The sequence below is a fragment of the Pongo abelii genome, chromosome 10 (assembly GCF_028885655.2).
Source record: "Pongo abelii isolate AG06213 chromosome 10, NHGRI_mPonAbe1-v2.0_pri, whole genome shotgun sequence".
Lineage (NCBI taxonomy): Eukaryota > Metazoa > Chordata > Mammalia > Primates > Hominidae > Pongo > Pongo abelii.
Genome location: NC_071995.2, coordinates 124,889,252 through 124,912,281, shown reverse-complemented (window position 1 = coordinate 124,912,281; position 23,030 = coordinate 124,889,252). Strand labels below are relative to the sequence as shown.

General features: G+C 42.0%; 1 long non-coding RNA gene across 3 annotated transcripts in view; it reads right to left on the bottom strand.

The window, feature by feature from the left end:
• Positions 1–202: 202 nt before the first annotated feature.
• LOC129049263 (uncharacterized) overlaps positions 203–23,030 on the bottom strand; it is a 35,591-nt gene continuing 12,763 nt past the window's right edge. For 2 of the 3 annotated variants that reach the window (XR_008512209.1, XR_008512210.1), the window contains 4 exons: positions 12,450–12,571; positions 7,645–7,920; positions 6,650–6,803; positions 203–436 (listed from right to left, as the gene is read on the bottom strand). This is a non-coding gene — a long non-coding RNA (uncharacterized LOC129049263). Of the gene's footprint in view, positions 437–6,649; positions 7,320–7,644; positions 7,921–12,449; positions 12,572–23,030 lie in introns of all 3 variants that reach the window. The other variant, XR_008512211.1, reaches the window with a different exon arrangement.

The following is a 23,030-nucleotide window of genomic DNA, read 5'->3' as shown; positions in this document are numbered from 1 at the left end:
CCCCCATACTGTTCTCATGGGAGTGAATAAGTCTCATGAGATCTGATGGTTTTATAAATGGGAGTTCCCCTGCACAAGCTCTCTTGCCTGCCACCATATAAGACATGCCTTTAATGGACTCAAACATCTTTTTCTTTATAAATTATTCAGCCTCAGATATGTCTCTATTAGCAGCATGAGAACAGACTAACACACTTACATATCTAATCAGAGCCCATTTATTTTTCAGTAACATTATTTACAATGCCTTCCTTCAAAAACAAACCAATAAGCAAACATCATTTGGGGATGCCCACAGCCACTGGGCAGTTACTCCCCATGTTGACAGCAAGCATTCTGGGGTCAGCCTGCCTGGTGTAAAACCTGGTCCTGATGCTCGTACATCTGTGTGGCAGCTGGCAAGCCCAGCTGCTTCTCTCTGCATCCGTTTCCTCATCTGGAAAATGGGGATAATATTAATATATACTTTGTAGAGTTACTGCGAGGGATTCATGGGATAATTTGTATGAAGTGCACAGGGCACAGCTTGGAAGAACAGAACCTCATGACACAGGTTGGCAGTTTCTACTATTATAACCACGACTACCTTACCACAAATGACCTCCTGCTGGTGACTGCTGTTCTCAATTCTTCTGTCCCATGACTGACTTTCGCCTGCACTCTGTTGGGCATTGAATCACACTCTAAACTGCTTTATAGACTCTAGCTGAAGTGATTTCACCACAAATAAGATCATGTCATGTAGACACTTCAGCAGCTTTAGGGTCTTTCTTTTGCTCTTTTAATGAAGACAGTGCAACCCAGTGGAGTCCATGATGCCCAGTGTGGTCTGATGCCTGCCCCTCTCCAGCCTCAGCTCCTCCCTGCCCCAGCTCCCTTTGTGTTTCCATCTGCAGGGACCTTCTTTGGGTTCCTGGTATTCACACGGACTCTATGCCCCAGGCCTTTTGCTCATGCTGCACTCCTTTTATGGATGCTCTCCTCTCCCCTCTTCACCTCCTAAACATCTATTTGTTCTTCTCTTGACATCTCAGTAATGTAAGATATTTCTCCTCAGTCCTTTTGAAAGCTGGGGACCTCCAGCTGGCGATGCCTCACCAGGCCCCACTCAGCCATGCTGGCATGCCCCTGCTCACCTGTGTTATAGCTTGTGCCTGCATTCAGTGGTTCCCAAGCTCTTGTCCCACACCCAAGAATAATGAGGTATATGTGGGACATTGAAGGGAGGAGGGCAGAGAAGAATTTTATTGAGTGACAGAACAGCTTTCAATGGAGAAGGCATGTTGGGGATGGTCCCTGACCCCAGCAGTTGGGTGATTCTCACCTCCCCGTGTAGCTGGGTCTGGGGCTTTTTACGGCCCTAGGTAGTATTGGAAAAGGCAACATTCGATTAGTTAAAAGGCATTATTCAGAAAGAACCAATCGGGAAAGGGCAGGCAAACAGGAACAGAAGTTCTCACTCTGGGTCATGGGTTTCATTTGGGATCAGCAGTCTGGGCTTTTGGCCTTCATTCTGTTTTTGGCTTTAAGGTGTGGTTTCAACCGAGATCCATCCCTGTCTGTCTCGGCATTTTGCTGCCTCCTGTCACTATCATTAGTAGACACATTCCCACAGAAGCCTCCTTGACATCCCAAAGGGATGCAATCTTCCCTCTTCTGCTATTAGGGACCATGTGCTGCTCCCTAGAAGCTCTTGTCACTAATAAAAAGATAAGTTTTATGTCTGGCTCTGAGATCGTTTGCTTATTTTTCCTTCATTATACTGGGGCAGAGGCCAAGTCAGGTTTCACACACTCTTATGTCCTCAGGACCCAGCACAGAGCTGGGGCCTAGTAAACATGGGACCAAAGGAACAACTGACAGGGGCTGACTTATATTTAATTAAATCAGTTGAACTCATTTAAATCCTAAAGTGAAGCGCTTTGTAATGCAAATCACTGCCCCTGATTTATTTGTAATGTTAGTTTCATTTTCGCATAGCAAGTTACTAGCAGTGAATTATGTCCCCAATGCTAGTCTTTTGGGAAATAAATGAACTAATTCTAGTTTAGTTGGGGTTTCTCACCTTAAAAATAGCTCCACATTTCATGTGCCACTAACAGTTTTAAACAAAGTAATTTGGTTCTGTGTTTGCCCTGAAGAGAGCAATCTTATTCTACATGACAATCTTCTGGAAGAATGATCCTGGTGAAGTGATTTTTTTTCTCTTTCCCTCCTTACCCCATGTACCCCAAAGCCTAGAGATCTATAATTGAAATGACAAGGGTCCCCCAAAAGTCTTCATGTCCTAATCTCTGGAACCTGTGATTATATTACTTTCAGTGGCAAAATGGGATTAAGGTTGCAGATGGAATTAAGGTTTCTAACCATCTGACCATGGGATGGGGAGATTATCCTAGGATTATTCTAATTAAGACCAGGTGCTGTGGCTCACATCTGTAATCCAGCATTTTCAGAGGCCAAGGTGGGTGGATCACTTGAGGTCAGGAGTTCAAAACCAGGCTGGCCAACATGGTAAAACCCCGTCTCTACTAAAAGTACAAAACAATTAGCTGGACGTGGTGGCAGGCGCCTGTGATCCCATCTACTCAGGAGGCTGATGCAGGAGAATCACTTGAGCCTGGGAGGTGGAGCTGCAGTGAGCCAAGATCTTGCCACTGCACTCCAGCCTGGGTGACAGAGCGAGACTCCATCTCAAAGCAAAAACAAAATGATTATTCAGGCAGTCCCGATGTAATCACAAGGGACCTTACAAGTGGAAAGGGAGGCAGAAGAGAGAGAACAGAGAGATGGCAGCATGAGACGAACTCAGCTAGGAGTTGCTGGCTTTGTAGATGGAAGGGGCCAGCAGCCAAGGAACACAGGCAGCTGCCAGTGTAGCAGCCTTTCTCTCCTTAGCTCAGCTAGGTCCAAGTTCTTGTCTCACGACCAGGAAAATTTAGGCTCATGGACACCAGAGAGTAAGTGGAGTAGAATTTATTAAGCAAAAGGAAAATTTTCAGTGGAGATGGAATAAGAGGGGTGGTTCTCCCACCCAAAGGCAGGAAAGTGCCCCATGTGGCTGCATCTGGGGCCTTTTAAGGACTCAGAATGGAGAGTTTGTGCTGATTTGTTTGTGAGTGTGCAAAAAAGGTTAAACCAAAGACACCATTCAAAAGTGGGCAGAACAGTGTAGAAAACCAATTAGGAAAGGGTAGGTATATGTAAAATAGGTAAAGGGTGGGGATCAATCCGAGGAAAGTTCACCAAATAAGAAGATGAGTTCTCAATCTGGTCTGAGGATTTAACTTGTGGCTTGGTTTTTAGGCCTTACACTGTCTTTGGCTTGGAGATGGGGTTTCACCAAGGACCTGCCCCTATCTGCCTAGGCATTTGGCTGCCTCCTGCCTCTCTCACTACAAGCTGGAAACCCCAAGAAAATGGATTATCCCCTATAATGTCCAGAAAGAAACACAGTCCAGTGGACACCTGAGCTTTAGGCCAATGAGCTCTGTGCAACACTTCTGCCTTTCAGAATTGTAAGTTATAAAGTTAAGTTTTAAGCCACTAAGTTTGCAGAAATTTCTTACAACAGCAATAGGAAAATAATCCAGGTACACCACATGTTAGTGCATCTCACTTTATTATGAGATGTTGTGAGATGGGATATTGTGCATATTCCCAAATATGCATTTTTTACAAATTGAAGGTTGTGGTAATCCTGCTTCAAGCAGTTCTACAAGTGTCATTTTTCCCAACAGTGTGTGCTCACTTCAAACTCTGTGTCACCTTTTGGTAACTCTCACAATATTTCAAACGTTTTCATTATTATTATATCCATTATGGTGAGCTGGGATCAGTGATGTTACTATTGAAATCGTTTTGGGATGCCACAAATGGCACCCATACAAGATGATCAATTTAATTGATAAATGTATATGTTCTGACTGCCTCACCAAGCAGACATGTCCCTGTCTCTCCTCCTCTCCTCAGATCTCTCTATTCCCTGAGAAAAACCAATCCTGAAATTAGGCCAGTTAATAACCCAACAACAGCCTGCCTGCGTTCAAGTGAAAGAAGAGTTGGATGTCTCTCACTTTTAATCAGAAGCTAGAAAAGATTAAGCTTAGTGAGGAAAGCAGGTTGAAAGCCAAGATAGGCTTAAATCTAGGCCTCTTATGCCAAACACTTACCCAAGTTGTAAAACCAAACAAAATGTGTTTGAAGGACATTAAAAGTGCTACTCCAGTGAACACATGAATGATAAGAAAGCAAAACAGCCTCCTTGGTGATATGGGAAAAGTTTTAGTGGTCTGGATAGAAGAACAAACCAGCTACAACATTCCCTTAAACTGAAGCCTAACACAGGGCAAGGCTCTGACTCTCTTAATTCTATGAAGGCTGAGAGAAATGAGGAAGTTACAAAAGAAAAGTTGGAAGCTAGCAGAGGTTAATTCATGAGGTTTAAGGAAAGAAGCCATCTCCAGAACTTAAAGGTGCAAGGTGAAGCAGCAAGTGCTGATGGAGAAGCTGAAGCAAGTTATCCAGAAGATCTAGCTAAGACCATTGATGAAGGCTACATTAAACAACAGATTTTCAATGTAGACAAAACAGCCTGCTATTGTAAGAAGATGTCTTCTAGGACCTTCATAGCTAGAGAGGAGTCAATGCCTGGCTTTGAAGCTTCAAAGTAAAGGCTGATGCTCTTGTTGGGAGCTAATGCAGCTGGTGACTTTATGTTGAAGCCAATATTCCATTCTGAAAATCCTAGGGCCCTTAAGAATTATGTTCAATCGACTCTGCCTGTATTCTATAAATGAAACAACAAAGGCTAGGTGACAGGACATGTATTTACAGCATGCTTGCTGAGTGTTTTAAGCCTATTGTTGAGACCTACTGCTCAGGAACAAAAAGATTCCTTTCATATTACTGCTCATTGGCAATGCACCTGGTCACCCAAGAGCTCTGATGGAGATGTACAAGGAAATTAATGTAGTTTTCATGCCTGCTAATACAACATCCATTCCGCAGCCCATGGATCAAAGAGTAATTTTGGTTTTAAAGTTTTATTATTTAAGAAATACATTTTGTAAGGATATAGGTGGCTTAGATGGTGATTCTTTTGGTGGATCTGGGTAAAGTAAATTGAAAGCCTCTGGAAAGCATGCACCTTTCAAGATGTCATTAAGAACATCTATGATTCATAGGAGGAGGTCCAAATATCAACACTAACAAGAATTTGGAAGAATATGATTCCAACCCTCATGCATGACTTTGAGGGATTCAATACTTCAGTAAAGGAAGTAACTGCAGATGTGGTAGAGATAGCAAGAGGACTAGAATTAGGAGTGGAGCCTGAAGATATGACTGAATTGCTTAAATTTCGTGTTAAAACTGTAACAGATGAGAAAAATTGCTTCTTACAGGCGAACAAAGAAAATGGTTTCTGAGATGGAATCTACTCCTGGGGAAGATGCTATGAATATTGTTGAAGTGACAACAAATAATTTATAATATTATATAAAGTGAATTGATAAAGTAGCTGCAGGGTTTTACAGGATTGACTCCAATTCTGAAATAAGTCCTACTGTGGGTAAAATGTTATCAAACACCAATGCATGCTACAGAGAAATTTTTTGTGTAAAGAAGAGTTGGTCTATGTGGCAAACTTCACTGTGGTCTTATTCCACAAAATTGCAACAGCCACCACCCTGATCAGTCAACCACCATCAACATTTAGGCAAGACCCCCCATCAACAAAAAGATTATGATTGGCTGAAGGCTCAGATGAGCATTAGCATTCCTTTAGCAATAAAGAGATTTTTAAAATTAAGATATATTTATTGGTTTTTTTTGACATAATGCTATTGCACACTTCATAGACTAGAATATAGTGTGAAGACAACTTTTAAATGCACTGAGAAACCAAATAAATTTGTATAACTTGCTTTAATGCAATATTCAGTTGATTGTGGTGGTCTGGAACCAAGCCCACAACATCTCCAAGATATGCCTGTGCAAGGTCTACACCAACAACTCACACAGCAAAGTCATGAAATCCACTCTGTAGGTCAGATTAAGGTTTCCCTGTCACGTGATTGTGCCCAATGAAATTAATTCTTTCTTCCTTTACAAAGGCTTTATAGCACATTGTACATCTAATATAGCAGATTCTCTAAACTGCCTCTCCAACATTCCTCGTCTACTTTTTTATTGGCTTTACAGAACCCATATTTTCTGCTGAACATTATATGCCTAGCTTAATTTTTTTCCATCACCTCATTCTTCCTCGCACATGGGGTGGCCAGTTGATCCCATTCTGGCCCATGAGACACTATCATAAGTTCATGGAAGGGTGGTAGTTCTGGAAACGGTTTTGCTGTCCTAATAAAGGGCAAGACATGACTGTCATTACTCCTTTTACATTCTTCTTCTTTTTTTGGGGGGGATGGGAATGTGATTGCTGGAGCTTCAGCAGCCATTTGCAACTATGAGGAAAATGTCCATAAAACTGAAAAGGCATTCACCTAGATTATACTGAGGAGCTGCTAAAGTAAAGCCAAAAAATCTCTACATTTATTGATATAAGAAAAATAATTCTCTATGTATGCTATTATGGTTATCCAATTGCAATTGTGATTGATACCCAATAGCAAAGTACAATACTCACCACACTGTGCAGTCATTACAGAGAATAATGCAAATGTCCATCTCTTCTAAGTTCTTGGGGGGCATTCTCCATTCCTCTGCATTGCTCGAAGTCCTCAGCACAGTGTCTGCTCTGCTTTCTTAAGTCAATGGTGAGAAATATCCAAGTTGACTATCTATAAGAATACTGAAAATTATCCTAGGAATCTAATTCAACAAGAATTTATAAATTCTTGCTGTGTGCCAATCATTGTTCCTGATTCTGGACTTAACAGGGGAATAAAGTACTGCTCCTACCTTAAAAAATTCACAGTTTCCTGGAGAGAAAAAACAATTTCTCAAATACAAGGTGATAAGTGCTGCAATAAGGATAAGTAAAATATAGCAGCAACACACCATTGACAAAGGTGTTTGTCATTAACTGCTTTCAGCTACAGCAAATGTATTCTCAACATGCTTATACAAAAGAGGTTGATTATGTCCATTAGGAAGACTACAAACCAAGTGGGTCCCCAAGTGTATTGACTCAGTGGCTAAACCACAACAACAGGGGCTGAGGTCCTCAGTTTCTCTATTGAAGTTCATGATGGTTTCCTCTACAGGTTGGTAGCCAGAGGGTGGCAGAAGTTCCAAGAGCTCCATAGAGATATGGCAATATTCACAGAACTGTTTCCTTCTTTCTCTGGCTGTACCTCAGGACAAAGGAACATTCTCCTAGAATTCCATAGCAGAATTCCCCTCCCATCTTATTAATCAGAGTTGGGAGTTGGGTGAGGAAATGGGATTACCTTGGTACAAATCAAACTCATGCTGGTGCCAGATTGAGGGGTCAGGTCCCCAGAGGCACATGGATGGGGTCAGAAAGAAGGGTTGCCTTCAGTTAGGAAGAAAGACAAGAGTGATAGGTTGTGGGAAGGCAACTCACACTTTCCACTATGGACATGCAGTTCCATAGAGATTCAGCATTTGATAGTTGGGTAGTTTGTTTAAATTACAAACATTTAATAGTATACTTACAGACCGGGCATGGTGGCTCACACCTGTAATCCCAGCACTTTGGGAGGCTGGGGTGGGTGGATGACTTGAGGCCGGAAGTTCTAGACCAGCTTGGCCAACATGGTGAAACCCCATCTCTACTAAAAATACAAAAATTAGCTGGGAGTGGTGGTGGTCGCCTGTAATCCCAGCTACTCAGGAGGCTGAGGCAGGAGAATTGCTTGAATCCAGGAGGCCAAATTTGCAGTGACCTGAGATCATGCTACTGCATTCCAGCCTGGGCAACAGAGCAAGATTCTGTCTCAAAACAAACAAATATAGTACATTTACATTTAATAGTTAGATAGTTTGTTTGAACTACAAAACATTAGGGAATGAGTTATAGTGAGTCACCCAAAAGTTACAAAGCTGTCTTTTGTTTATACCTATTTTTTAGTATTTTGGACATTTTTGTGCTGACTCCTCATTTTTCAGTGTTTCTTCTTCTTCTTCTTCTTCTTCTTCTTCTTCTTCTTCTTCTTCTTCTTCTTCTTCTTCTTCTTCTTCTTCTTCTTCTTCTTCTTCTTCTTCTTCTTCTTCTTCTTCTTCTTCTTCTTCTTCTTCTTCTTCTTCTTCTTCTTCTTCTTCTTCTTCTTCTTCTTCTTCTTCTTCTTCTTCTTCTTCTTCTTCTTCTTCTTCTTCTTCTTCTTCTTCTTCTTCTTCTTCTTCTTCTTCTTCTTCTTCTTCTTCTTCTTCTTCTTCTTCTTCTTCTTCTTCTTCTTCTTCTTCTTCTTCTTCTTCTTCGCCTTCTCCTTCTCCTTCTCCTTCTCCTTCTCCTTCTCCTTCTTCTTTCTCTCTTTTTGAGATGGAGTCTTGCTCTGTCACCCAGACTGGAGTGCAGTGGTGCGATCTCAGCTCACTGCAACCTCCGTCTTCCAGGTTCAAGTGATTCTCCTGCCTCAGCCTCCCAAGTAGCTAGGATTACAGGTGTGTGCCACCACACCCAACTAATTTTTGTATTTTCAGTAGAGACTAGGTTTCACCATGGTGGCAAGGCTGGTCTCGAACTCTTGACCTCAAGTGATTTGCCCACCTTGGCCTCCCAAAGTGCTGGGATTACGGGCATGAGCCACTTCGCCAAGCCCTCAGTGTGTTTTTTAATATAATAAAGGACTGAAGATGTACCACAGTTTTTAAGAGAAAAAGCATTTTCAAATGGAAACTAAAGATTATTTCAACATAATCCTGTCTGCTTCTGGAAGAGTGTGAAGATTATTCTAAAAAATTCAATTAAGCAATTCAATTAACCAGTGTGTATTCAGTATTCACTATGTACCAGACAAGTTGGCATTTGAAAATTTAAACATAAGGAAAAGGGTCACGCTGATTGTCATTTCTTCCACATGCACAATTTAGAAAATTGATGCCACTTTATCAAACCACAGCTATTTACTGCATCCCTACTATGTGCACGGCATGTTCCTAGAAGAACTGACAATTTAAGAAATCATTTCAATAGGGATAAATAAAAATGATTTTTAAAATGTATTTGCTTTGATGGATGAGTTGATTATCGATTGAGATCAAGTTATTTAAGATTCAGTTTAAGGAGGAAGCTATAAATATTTAGGATTCTTGAAGTTGAAAGTGCTTGAGCACATGGAATTGAAAGGAAGGATGAGGAGTCATTTAGCTCTTATGTAGGAAAAAATAAGAATTAGACGCTATCCCAGCAGTATCAGTTCTCCCAGGAAAAACTACCAGGCTTGCTCCTTGCCCCTGAGGTTTGTGGTCTCCAAAGTGTTTCTTCATCCCTAATAATTCAATTTCTAAGGGGCTTCCTTTACATAAAACATAATGTGACGATGCCCCTAGAGTCACATAACCAAGTGACCTGCCTCTACCACACCAAAATGCTCTAAATTCACCTCCCTGGTACGGAGGTATTGAAGGAACCTACAATTTGCCACCTGGAATCCCCACAACACCAGACTCGCAGCTAGCCCTGACCTGACCTCATTAAAAACACTCCAGTAAACGGATTCCTCAATCAGCCACCTGACCTAGACCTCAGCGTGCTGCCGTGTCCCTTGTGCTTGCCTCTCCATTTCGTTCGGTTAATGCTAACCGAACGAAAAATCCTAGGCTATACACAACTACGCAAAGGGCCTAACATTGTAGGCCCCTACGGCCTACTACAACCCTTTGCTGACGCCGTAAAACTATTCACCAAAGAACCCCTAAAACCTTCCACATCAACCATCACCCTTTACATCATCTCCCCCACCCTAGCCCTCACCATTGCCCTCTTATTTAAAACCCTGCAAGGACTGCAGCTTTCTAGGAAGGCAGCAGCTTAAATGCTTCCATAGCTTCTCCATTCTGAACCCAATACCAGACACCTCTTTTGCACTTAGCAGCTGTGAGGTCCTCAGGCAGGTGGGTGGAACCCAGAGGGTGCAAGTAGAAACTGAGACTTGTTAGTGTCTGGTTTTAATATTGGGAAAGACCCCAGATGTCATGCAATAGCCTCTCATTCTGATTCAGAGAGGAGACATGGGGAGCCCAACCTCACAGCCTCTGCCTCTGAATTACAATTCGGAATTCTTTCTACTACTGCTGAATTTCCCTATGCAGGTAGGCAGTGGGGGAAGTTCAGGTGTCCTGGGTAAGGGGACATGATATTTTCATTTCAGCCATTGGACAGTTTGTTTTTCAGCAAACATCCTGTGTCTCTGGGACAGAGCACTTGGGCTGTGCTCAGAAGAAGGGCCCAGACCTTCTACACATGGCTTCAGGGAGAGATGACACTATTGATCCGGTCACATTCTGCCTTCTCCTCCCTTTTTCTTTCCTTCTTTCTTTCTTTCTTTTTTTTTTTTTTTGAGATGGAATCTTGCTGTTTCACCCAGGCTAGAGTGCAGTGATGCAATCTCGGCTCACTGCAGCCTCCACCTCCCGGGTTCAAGCGATTCTCCAGCCTCAGCCTCCCGAGTAGCTGGGATTACAGGCATGCACCACCACGCCCAGCTAATTTTGTATTTTTAGTAAGGACAGGGTTTCACCATGTTGGTCAGGCTGGTCTCGAACTCCTGACCTAAGGTGATCCACCCACCTCGGCCTCCCAAAATGTTGAGATTACAGGTATGAGCCACCGCACCTGGCCATCCTTCCTGTTTCTTGAATTTCCACAGAAACAGATTTTATTCAGGTCTTATCTAGGGACTTTTTGAGATATAGAAGATAGGTGATGTCAACAATTAGTTGTGATTTGGATCAGGGACTAGTAAGGTAAAGTGACATTCTCTCAGATTCAAAAAGTGATTCAGAAAAATACACAATTGCAGGTGCTGGGTCTCTAGGCTCTTCCCCAGGTGCCTGGATTCCAACTTTTGTAGCCTAAATGTTCAAATGACAGAACAGGCCATCTCTGTGAAGGTTTGCCAGGGAAGAAAGTACAAAGCCAGGCAAACATTGTGGTTGCTCCCACTTATGTTTTTCCTAAAATAGTATTGCAAACTTAATGTGTATGTGAACCAGGCCCTCCCCCTTCAGCTCCCGGTTCCATTGCTATTGGGGTCTGGGGTTTCTGGCTTGAAAATGAAGTATCTTAGAATTAAACAGGGGCAGTCCAAAAGCTTTTCTTACTAGCAGCCTAAATTAACACCCTGGCCAAAATCATTCTGCTATTTTTCTAATATATGCTTAGATGCCATATTCCAATGTACTCCAAACTCTAGAACCAGACAGTACTAGTCAAATCCCTAACACCAAGGTTTCTTTACTCATATAAATTCACGCAGGTATTGTCAGCATGAGGTTTGATTTTGAACACCTGGGCTGGTGGGGGCAGGGAAGGGGCTTGTGTGACTATTTTCCCTAACTGTCCATTTCAACTAGGTCTTTCTGGATCCTTTAGAGAAATCAACAATTGTTACAGTAGGTGCAGATTGAGAGACACAGGGCACAGAAAGTTCTGGAGAATGTCTAAGTGGAGCCTAGTCATGGACTCTTCAGGAACTAATAACATCAGCCACATGGTGATTAAAAGGCCTTTCCTCTGACACCCGCTCAGTCAAGTAATTCATAACCAACAAATCTCCAAGCTCACTGCAAACACTACTTACTGCTTAATTTTTTAAAAAAAGAAATACTGTGATGGTAGGGAAGATGGAAAATGCAGTCTTATAATAAATATATTCTGTAAACACAGGTTTGTAGCTTTAAAGACTTTTGTAAAAGATCTCACCAGGTGGTGTGGTGGCTCACTCCTGTAATCCCAGCACTTTTGGAGGCCAAGGTGGGGGGACTGCTTGAGCCCAGGAGTTCAAGATCAGCCTGAGAAACATAGTAAGACCCTGTCTCTTCTAAAAATTAAAATTAAAAAAAAAATAGCCAGGCGTAATCGCACATATATGTGGTCCCAGCTACTCGGCAAGCTGAGGTGAGAGGACAGCTTGAGCCCAGGAGGTCAAGGCTGCAGTGAGCCATGATGGCGCCACTGCACTCCAGCCTGGGCAACAGAGCAAGACCCTGTCTAAAAAAAATGTTTATATATATTTATATATAAAATGTGTGTTTATATATATATAAACATTATGTAAGTATGTATGTAAGTATGTATCTAATATGTGTATATATGTGTCTGTGTGTATATATACACACACATATACATATATATGTATATGGCCAGGAGCTGTGACTCACACTTTGGGATCCCGACATTTTGGGAGGCCCAGGCAAGTGGATCCCTTGAGCCCAGGAGTTCAAAGCCAGCTGGGGCAACATAACAAAACCCTACCTGCACAAAAAAAATACAAAAATTAGCCAAGTATGGTGGCACGTACCTGTAGTCTCAGTTACTCTGGGGGCTGAGGTGAGAAGATTGTTTAAGCCTGGGAGGCAGAGGTTGCAGTGAGCTATGATCATGCCGCTGCACTCCAGCCTGGGCCATAGAGTGAGACAATGTCTAAAGAAAAAAAAAATTCACAGTGAAATATAGTAGATGATTACTCTGTTTCCTAAATTTAAAATGAAGTATTTAAAAAGTAATTTCACGTGACTCCAAAGTCAGATCATTACTAGCCACAGAGCAGTTAAAACATCTGTGTCCTCACTCTGAGAATAAGAGAGATAAGTGAGAAGATGTTAACATTCACTGAGTGCTTTATTTGTACCATGCGAGCTACATGTACCATTTCATCAAATTATCACAACAACCCCGTGAATTAAAAACTATTCACCCATTTTACTGATAGAGGAATTGAGGCACAATTAGAGCACCAAACCAGGCCAATCTGACTCCTTAGCCTGCAATGTTGAGATCTGTACCTCCTGTATTTCTAAATATAGGACTGATACAGAAGGGCTCCTGACTGAACCCCACTATTAAGCCTGGAACCGCAGCCCTAAGTGAAAACAGCTGACCCTGTTTTTCCACCCAAATTTTGCCTTTTTGGTCTACCATGCCCCTATCCTGTACCCATAAAAAGACTTCAGCTGACACAGCAACACAAGTGGCTGAGTGTCAGGGATATAAGTGGCTGAGCACTGGGGATACCAGTGGCTCAGCAGCAAGCATACAGGTGGCTGAGTACTGAGGATACAAGTGGCTAAGCAGCAAGCAGAGAAGCAACTGAGTGTCAGAGACTGGATAGACACAGCTAACCTCAGATGGTGCAACTTTGGAGAGGGCCCCAGCCAGAGATGGCTGGACTTCAGGGAAAGATCACCTTCTTCCCGCACCATCCCCTTTCCAACCCCCCCTACTGCTGAGAGCCACTTCCACCATCCAGTAAAATCCTCCACATATGCTACCCATCAATACATTCATGTGACCTGATTCTTCCTAGATGCCGGACAAGAACCCAGGTGCCAACAGGGCAGGGGCTGTCGCCCTGACCCTCCACTGAGCTGGTTGGCACTTGGCCAACCCTGGGTGATAGAGCTGAAAGGGCATTGGTTGTAATACACTTGGATACTGCTGCAGGGCTGCACGGAGCCTGCTCCCACCAGAGAGGAGCGACTGGCTGGTTCCAGTATTCAATCGCTCCAGTTCCCACACTTGCTCCCTCACACATTCCCTCTCAAAAGGGTTTTGAGCGTGTGGCAGCTGAGTAAACGAGCCACACCCCTGTCGCAAGTTCTACAAAGGGATCAAGGGAATTATCCCATCTCAGAAGCAGCCCTTTATGTTTGCTGATGAGCTTTTCTTTTGGTTTGAGTTCTTCAGGAAGCAGGCCCTATGTGAAGGATTGCAGTGCCTGTGATTTATGAAAGGGTTAATCCCAGGACAACAAGAAATAAGAGGGAGAAGAAAAGCAAGGATGTGATTCAAGGTAAAGTCTCAACCCTGTCTGATCCTACAGGATGTATGAAACCACACCTCAGTTTATACTGCCTAGAAACAAAGGGGCCGGGGCTTCTGTATCCCCACACAATTCACCCACTGGCTATGGGTTGCTCCAGGGGTGTGTAAATGCCCAGGTGCTTGTCCTGTCCCAAGGTGAGGCTTCCCTAGTAGCTCAAGGCTCTCCTTGGAGTGCCACTACTCTAAGGCATTCAAAGAGCACAGAATACCAGCAAAGGGAACTCGAGAGGACCTGGGCAGGACACCTGTTCTGAGCACTTTCTATTCATCCTGCTGGTGAGGGAGGGAATCCTCACCCTAAATAGAAGAGGGGTGAACACATAGCACCTGAAACTGCACAGATGAGGTAGACTGTAGTTTATGAGTCACATATACTCACAGAATGGGAGAGGTCAGTGAACACCAGACACCCCTCAGGGGAACACAGAGACTGCAATCAAGAACCCTGCAGCACCACTCACAATAGCAACACATGGACTCAACCTAGATGCCCATCGATGAAGGACTGAATAAAGAAAATGTGATACAGATACACCATGGAATACTATGCACCAGGAAATACTGTGTATCTATGTAGCTATGAGATCATGGCCTTTGCAGCAACATGGATATATCTGAAGGCTGTTATCCTAAATGAACTAAGGCAGGAACAGAAAACAAAATACCACGTTATCACTCAAAGTGGAAGCTAAACATTGCATACACATGGACTCAAATAAGGAAGCAGTACTTACTGGGACCTATTGAGGGTGCAGGATGGGAAAAGGGTGAAGAATGAAAAACTACCTATCAGGTATTATGCTGATTACCTAGGTGACAAAATTCTCTGTACGCCAAACCCCTGAGACATGCAATTTATCCATGTAACAAACCTCCACATGTACCCTTCAAAACTAAAATAAACGTTGGAAAGCAAAAAAAAAAAAAAAAAAAAAAGGATCCAAGTGAACCATCAGGAGCTGTAGGAGGCAGGCTTTGTACTAACAAAAGAATGTGAGAATGTGGTGCCCCTGGTTCTGACAGGAGGATGTGATGACTTGATTCAATGATTCTGTGAAATAGCAGGGAAGTAAAATTGGTTAGGTTGAGGACATGGTGGAGTGCAAGCAGTCCAGCCCATAGATGAACTAGCTGGGTAGGGGGCATATCTTTTCAGCTGGGTAGGAGGCATATCTGATGAGAGTAGAGAACACCCAGTTAGTCTTGGAGGCCCTCCAAGGCCCAAAGATGTCAAGACAACCCATGAAATAATAAGCCCTACACTACAGCATTCCTAATATAAATATAGTCAATTACACAAGAAGTGAGTGGAGGAGAGGAGACTGATGCAGGGGGCATTAGGCTGTTCTTGCATTGCCATAAATAAATACCTCAGACTGAGTAATTTATAAAGAAAACAGATTAAATTGACTCATGGTTCTGCAGGTTATACAGGAAACAGTGCCAATGTACGCTTCTGGGGAGGCCTCAGGAAGCTTTTAGTCATGGCAGAAGGTGAAGCGGGAGTAAGCACTTTACAAGGCAAAAGCAGGAGCCAGAGAGAGAAGATTGGAAAAGGGAGTTGCCACACACTTTCAAATAACCAGATCTCATGAGCACTCACTCACTATATGAAGACAGCACCAAGCCATAAAGGATCCATGCCCATGATCCAGACGTTTCCCATCAGACCCCACCTCCAGTATTGGGGATTACAATTCAACATGATATTTGGGCAGGGACAAATATATAAACTATATCAACCCCAGCCCCTCCCAAATCTCATGTTCTTCTCACATTGCAAAATACGATTATGCCTTACCAACAGTCCCCCAAAGTCTTAACACATTCCAGCATTAACTTACAAGTCCAAAGTCTCATCTGAGACATGGCAAATTCCTTTCACCTATGAGCCTGTAAAATCAAAAAGTAGTTAGTTACTTCCAAGATACCCTGAGGTTATAGGCATTGGGTAAACGTTTCCATTCCAAAAGGGAGAAATTGGCCAAAAGAAAGGGCCACAGGCCCCATGCACATTTAAAACCCAGTAGGGCAGTGATTAAACCTTAAATCTCTGAAATAATCTCCTTTGACTCCACATGTCCCACATCTAGGGCACACTGATGCAAGAAGTGGTGTTCCAGGGCCTTGGGAACCTCCACCCCTGTGGAGTTTTTCCCTGTGAAAAAGCCATGAAAACCCTGTGCCTTTTTCATACTGAAGCTACAAGTTGCCAGTGGATCTACATTTCAGGGTATAGAGGATGGTGGCCCCCTTCTCACAGCTCCTCTAGGCAGTGGTTCCATTAGGGACTCTATGTGGAGGCTCCAACCCCACATTTCGCCACCTCACTGCCTTAGTAGAAGTTCTCTGTGAGGGCTCTTCTCCTACAGCAGACTTTGGTCTGGCCATCCAGGCTTTTCCATACATCCTGTGAAATCTAGGTGGAGCCTGCCAATCCTCAACTTCTGCACTCTGTACACCCACAGGACTAACACCATGTGGAAGCTGCCAAAGCTTATGGCTTGCACCCTCTGGAGCTGCAGCCCCAGCTGTAGCTGAGCCCCATTGACCTGAGGCTGGAGCTAGAGTGGCAGGGATGTTGGGAAGAAATGTCTTGAGATTACACAGGGTAGCAGGGCCCTGGGCCTGATCCATAAAACCATTCTTCCTTCCTAAGATTTTGGACCTGCAATGGGAGAGGCTACCACAAAGTTCTCTGAAATGCCTTGGAGTCTTTTTCCCGATAGTCTTGACTATTAGCACTTGGGTCTCCTTTAGTTATACAAATTTCTCTAGTAAGTGGCTGCTCCACAACCTGCTTGAATTCCTTTCCTGAAAAAGCTTTTTCTTTCTCTGCCATATGGCTGTGCTGCACATTTTCCAAACTCTTACACTCTGCTTCTTGTGTAAATATATGTTCCAACTTTAAGTCATGTATTTGCTCTTGCATCTGAGCATAGGTTGTTAGAAGCAGCCAAGCCACAGCTTGAATGCTTTGTGGCTTAAAAATTCATTCCACTAGATACCCTAAATCTTTAGTCCAAACTTCCACAGATCCCTAAGGCATGGACACAATACAGCCATGTTCTTTGCTAAGGCATAACATGTGTGACCTCTGCTCTAGTTCCCAATAGGTTCTTCATTTCCATCTGCGACCTGTTCAGCCTGAACTTCATGGCCTATATCACTATCAGCATTTTGTCACAACAATTTAAGCAGTCTTTAAGAAATTCCAAACTTTCCCCCATCTTCCTGTCTTCTGAGACCTCCAAAATCTTCCAACCTCTGCCTATTACCCAGTTCCAAAGTCACTTCCACATTTTTAGGTATCTTTATAGCAATGCCCCACTTTTCTGTATTAAGCTGTTCTTGCCTTGCTGTAAATAAATACCTGAGACTGGGTAATTTATCAAGAAAAGAGGTTTAATTGGCTCGTGGTGCTACAGACTGTACAGGAAGCATAATGCCAGCATCTGCTTCTGGGGAGGCATCAGCAAGCTTTTACTAGTGGCAGAAGGTAAAGTGGGAGCAGGCACTAAACCTGGTGAAAGCAGGAACAAGGGCGGGGGGGGTGCCACACATTTTTAAATGACCAGATCTCATACGAACTTGGAGTGAGAGCTCACTTATCACCAAGGAGATGGTCCGAGCCATTCATGAGGGATTCGCCCTCCAGAGGGAAACACCTCCCACAAGACCCCACCTCCAACAATGGGGATTACATCTTACCATGAGATTTGGAGGGTAAATCCAAACTGCATCACAGGGTTTCTCATCTTCCTAATTACAGAGCATCACAGTGGATGGTTTCACCCACCCCTGCCATGATTGCCTTTTCATAATATTAATGCACAAGTCACTGCACTCTCCATATCTAAGTCTGTGGCAGAAAAGCAATATTCAATTAGAGTATTTAATAAAATATAGACACTATTTGTAAGATTCCCTTCGAATAGACCTCAGTGATTTTTCTCCCTCAGTTATAATGACTGACTGAGTTCAGGATTCCCCCAGATCATGAGAGTTTAGAAACTACCATCAACACTCCACACTGTTCCCAGATACTAATGAGGGGCTCCTTGTATTGAGCAATTTGTTATAAATCTGGTATGAATCTGGGAGTAGAGCCAAACAATATGATGAAAGTGAGACAGTGATCAAAGGAAACTTGGGGTGACAGAAGAGCTTTTTCTTATTTCTCTTCATTTACCGAGAAGTCCTGTTAGAATCACTGGGCAGATTTCAATGTGAAATGAAGATTAAAATAAGCAGAAGCATATTATTCACATATCAGTAAGATAAATTGCTGATGATTAAAGTGTAAATCTTGGTGCCCTAAACTGATGATCTCTGCGGGTTTTGTGCACCATTTGTAAATAGCATTATCTTGAAGCCTCAACTTGGATTTTGGGCAATTTCTTTTCTTTCATTGAGCAACAAACAACATGGCTCTTCCAGGCAACTAACTTGCTACCTAGAGAACGCCTTTGTTCTTGAATTCTAGGAACCAGAATTTGGAATGGAAGCACAAAATTGCAGTGTCTAATAGCCCTTTTCCAAGTCTTCATGAAGTCCTGTCACATGAATGAAAGCCCTTTCTTACATTTTCCTCTGAGGCGTTCTCTCCTATCCCTTCTCACAGTTGACCATATAAGTCCAGAACCAGGTAAAGATAATTTAATTGATGAACTTCCCCTTAAGGAGCCAGGGTGAACACTTAGCGGAAAAACAAAACAAAACAAAACAAAAAACCTTGGACTTTGGGTGATAATGATGTGTATCTGATGTAGGTTCATTGATTTTATCAAATGTCCCACTCTCGTAAGGGATGTTGAAATTGGGGTGTTGCATGTGTGTGGGTACAGGGGGTAGATGAGAATTCTCCATACTTTCCATTCATTTTTTTCTGTGAACTTAAAAGTGCTCTAAAAATATAGTCTATTAATCTAAAAAAAAAAAGATTTGACAATGTCTTGTGGACTAATATAAAAAGTGGAGACTAGCCAAAACTTCAAAAATGTAGGAAAGGCTGGGTGCAGTGCCTCATGCCTCTAATCCTAACACCTTGGGAGGCCAAGGAGGAAGGATTGCTTAAGTGTAGGAGTTCAAGGCCAGCCTGGGCAACATAGAAAGACTCTGTCTCTACAAAACAAATTTTAAAAAATTAGCCTGGCATAGTGGAACACACCAGTAGTCCTAGCTACTCAGGGGGCTGAAGTGGGAGGATCGCTTGAGCCCAGGAGGTCAAGGCTGCAGTGAGCTGTGATCACATCACGCACTCAGCCTGGGCTTCAGAGTGAGACCCTATCTAAAAAACGGTCAAAGAATATAGACTAGAAGGAGACTTTCTCAAGAGATGTATGGGAGAGGAAGAAAAATTACTCCGAAAAATGCTATTTGATATAATTTTCTCATTTTTATTTTTGTTGGAACCATCATGACTACAAAAATTCCCCACCCTCATAAAAATAATTATTCATTCACTTGCTCACTCACTCATTCACGAATTGTTTTTGAGAAGCTCCTATGTGTCAGCACTCTTGCAGATACCGGGATTGTTGAGGTGAACAAAACAAATATAGTCCCCACCCTCAGGCAGGTGCATTCTAGTAAGAGAAGACAAGAAAACTAATACATAAACAATAGTTTAGATGCTTGTAAGTGCTGTTACAATCATAAAACTTGGAAATAGCTGTGCAAAGACTAAAAGAAGAGAATTCCAAGCAGAGGGAATGAGAAATGCAAAATTTCTGAAGCTGTCCTTACCTTGACAAGATCATGAAAGAGAAAGGCCAGTCAGGAGTGTGCCAAGCACTGAGCTTTGCATGCACTATCTCATTAAATACTTCCAACAATCCTAGGCAACAGGTATTACTATTATCCTCATCATGTGGTTAGGAACCTGAGGCACAGTGAATGAGTCACAGAAATCTACTAATTTTGAGAGAGACTCTGTCTCAAAATAAATAAATAAAGTCATTCCCACTGGAAGAAGAAGCACTTGAGTCCTTTCTCAAAACTGTTCAGGTTTTTTGTCTAATATCCCAGAGTCGTTTGCACTCTTACACATGACAAACCTGTATTTCAAAAACCATTTAGCTCCCCAAATATCTCAGAACAATAAAAGATACTGGGAGACGTGATGGTGGTCCTTGTCTTGCAAATGCCTCTCTCTTGGTGAGTTTCTGTGCAGCGTGGGCATTCTGGAGGAGGTAAGTTAAACAGAAGTCAACACTTCCCTGACAATTAATAAAAAGATAATTTAGGGACAGAAACAGGCAGGTGTGTACAGAGAAATCATAATTCAGCAGTGGAGAGAAGTGTGTTGATAATTTGAAATTATTTAAAGCAGATAATAGGGAATGATTGGACTAAATTCTTTCCTATTTCCATCTTTTACTCTCTCCCCCAATTCTGTGCAGGGTAAACATGCCCAAGCCCCTTTGTTCACCTAAACTTCATCACTCAGGTTACTAAATGGATAATTTTTGGCCACACACTGGAACACTGTCTATCTGACCTGGGTTTTTATTATCTAGATAACATATTTCCGATCTTCTTAATTTACGGCAGAATATGGCATGAAGGCTCAAGAATGAAAGAAAGAGATGGCTTTTTAACAAAAACTATTAGATTGGTGCAATGATCTAGAATTCTGATGCTGTTTCAGGTTGCCCGAAATTGGCGATCACACTTGTTCTTCTGTCATCCCCACTCGGAGATGCATCTGCCAAGTTGACTTTGGTTTTGTGAGGCATGTGTTTCCAGAGTGTTTTGAATTAAATATCATAAGAATCCAGCAGGGCTTTTAGGAATTCCACATAGATGGAAAGACAAATATTGGGTCCACAGCTGCCAAGGAAGCCAACACTTGAGGGGCCATAATCCCGAAGAGCAAGGAGGTACTGAGAAGTAAACACTACCCTCCAACTTTGTTCTCAAAACATTGCCAGGTTCTTAAACCACACAGGGGAGAGTGCTGTGCATCTAAACAGAAAGCTGCTAAAAAGTAGATCAAAGTTCAAAGCACTCTCAAGGTGCTAAGAAGGCAAAAAATGTGGAGTAGGAGCTTGCCAATTCTAAATGTGAGAGCATCTAATGATGTAGCCTGAAATATATATGAAGCAAAACTGAGAACTAAAAAGAGATATAGACAATTACACATACATAGAGAGAAACTTGAGCACCCATTTTTTTTATGAAATAAATAAGGAGTTATTACCAGATGGGTGCTCTGGGATTCAAGACCAGGTTTGTCTGACCCCAGACCTGAGACATAATAACTCTGAGCATTACTTTGCCAAGTTTACATCATCTTCACCTCTTGAACCTACATCATTCTCTAACTTGGATTTCCTTTGCTTAATTTTCATTTTGTGTTTTCGAGATCACTCTCAGTGAGTGGTTCATCATCACATCCTAAATAACCTATTTTATAGTTCCTGACATACCACAGGTATTCAATAACTATTTGCTGAGTGAACACCATCAATGTCTTATGAAAATAATTTATGAGGGTAAAGTCAGCATTGTTTTGTTGTCTTCCGACATTCAGGCTTGTGGTCTTTGAACCACAATTCTGAGCCCTATTTTAGAGTGAAGTGAAACTTATCACATCTGATATTTTTAAACTGTCACCAGTGCATACGCTTTGACCACTTCTTGCTCCTTTCATTATTATCCTGATAAATTGTTTGTATCCAAATCCGCAACCATTTTTGGCTAAATTGTCTAATTACACAAGTTATACACATCCTTCCAATTTAAATGGTCCTCTTTTATTTGTTCATTTGTCCATGACCCGTTGTTAAGAACATCTTACATTACCTGCAATGTTGATATAGAAGAAAATAAAATCATTAACCCCAGAGCTAAATCTTCTGAGTCCTTTTTTGTACAAGCAAGTCCTTTTTTTGTACATTTATGAGTCATAAATTTATCCTGTTACTAAAGATAAATAAGTTAGGGTATTGGTATTCTCTTCATTCAGCTGCTTAATCAATAGGTCAATCACTCACTAAATAACTTGTATAATTAGTTAATTAAGTCCAAAATGGTTGTGGATTTGGAAACAATGAGTGGAGTCACACAATATTCATTTTAGCCAAGGATTCATCCAATGTATCTTATCTGAATATCAATTATATGATAATATGTAATTTTACTATTGGTCTACAGAATTTTATAGTAGAGATAAGTTATGGATTACGTGATCATTTTCATTCAAACTCAGAAAACCGAAAGCTGCATTTAAGGGATGACAGTATTCCATTAAAGGTTGATGGCTGCTTCCCATTAATAGACTCTGAAACCTTTTAAGAGAAAGTAATTGATATTCAATTTTAAGAAAGGCGAGAAATGTATAAACTCTGAAGCCATTTTCTCAGAAATGGAAGTGATTTTTAGCATCAAAAACTAATATAAAACAAACTATATGGGTACAGAGAAAGATTACCCTTTTTCTCAATTTTAGGAGAGGAAGCATATGAGAATATAAGAGAGAACACATATGGCCCATTTTTGTTGAACTTCTGCAAAGGTTTCTTCTCACCTACCTTAGTTTCACATTAAAGGCAATTCTGAGGAAATCCCTACATTGGATGTAGGGATGTGTAAATTAGAAATTAGGCTGGGCACGGTGGCTCACACCTGTAATCCCAGCACTTTGGGAGGCCAAGATGGGTGGATTACGAGGTCAGGAGTTCAAGACCAGCCTGGCCAAGATGCTGAAACCCCATCTCTACTAAAAATACAAAAATTAGCCGGGCATGGTGGTGCACGCCTGTAATCCCAGCTACTCAGGAGGCTGAGGCAGGAGAATCGCTTGAACCCAGGTGGCAGAGGTTGCAGTGAGCCGAGGTCGCACCACTGCACTCCAGCCTGGGTGACAGAGCAAGACTCCATCTCAAAAAAAAAAAAAAAAAAAGAAAAAGAAGAAAAGAAATTAATGTATGTTCACTTTTCTCTCATAAACACTTCTAGAATTTTTCAGCCAACAATTTTATTTCAGCAAGATATTCAGGTTGGTTGATTACTTTAAAACTTATATCCCATTATGATGTTTTGGGAACAAACA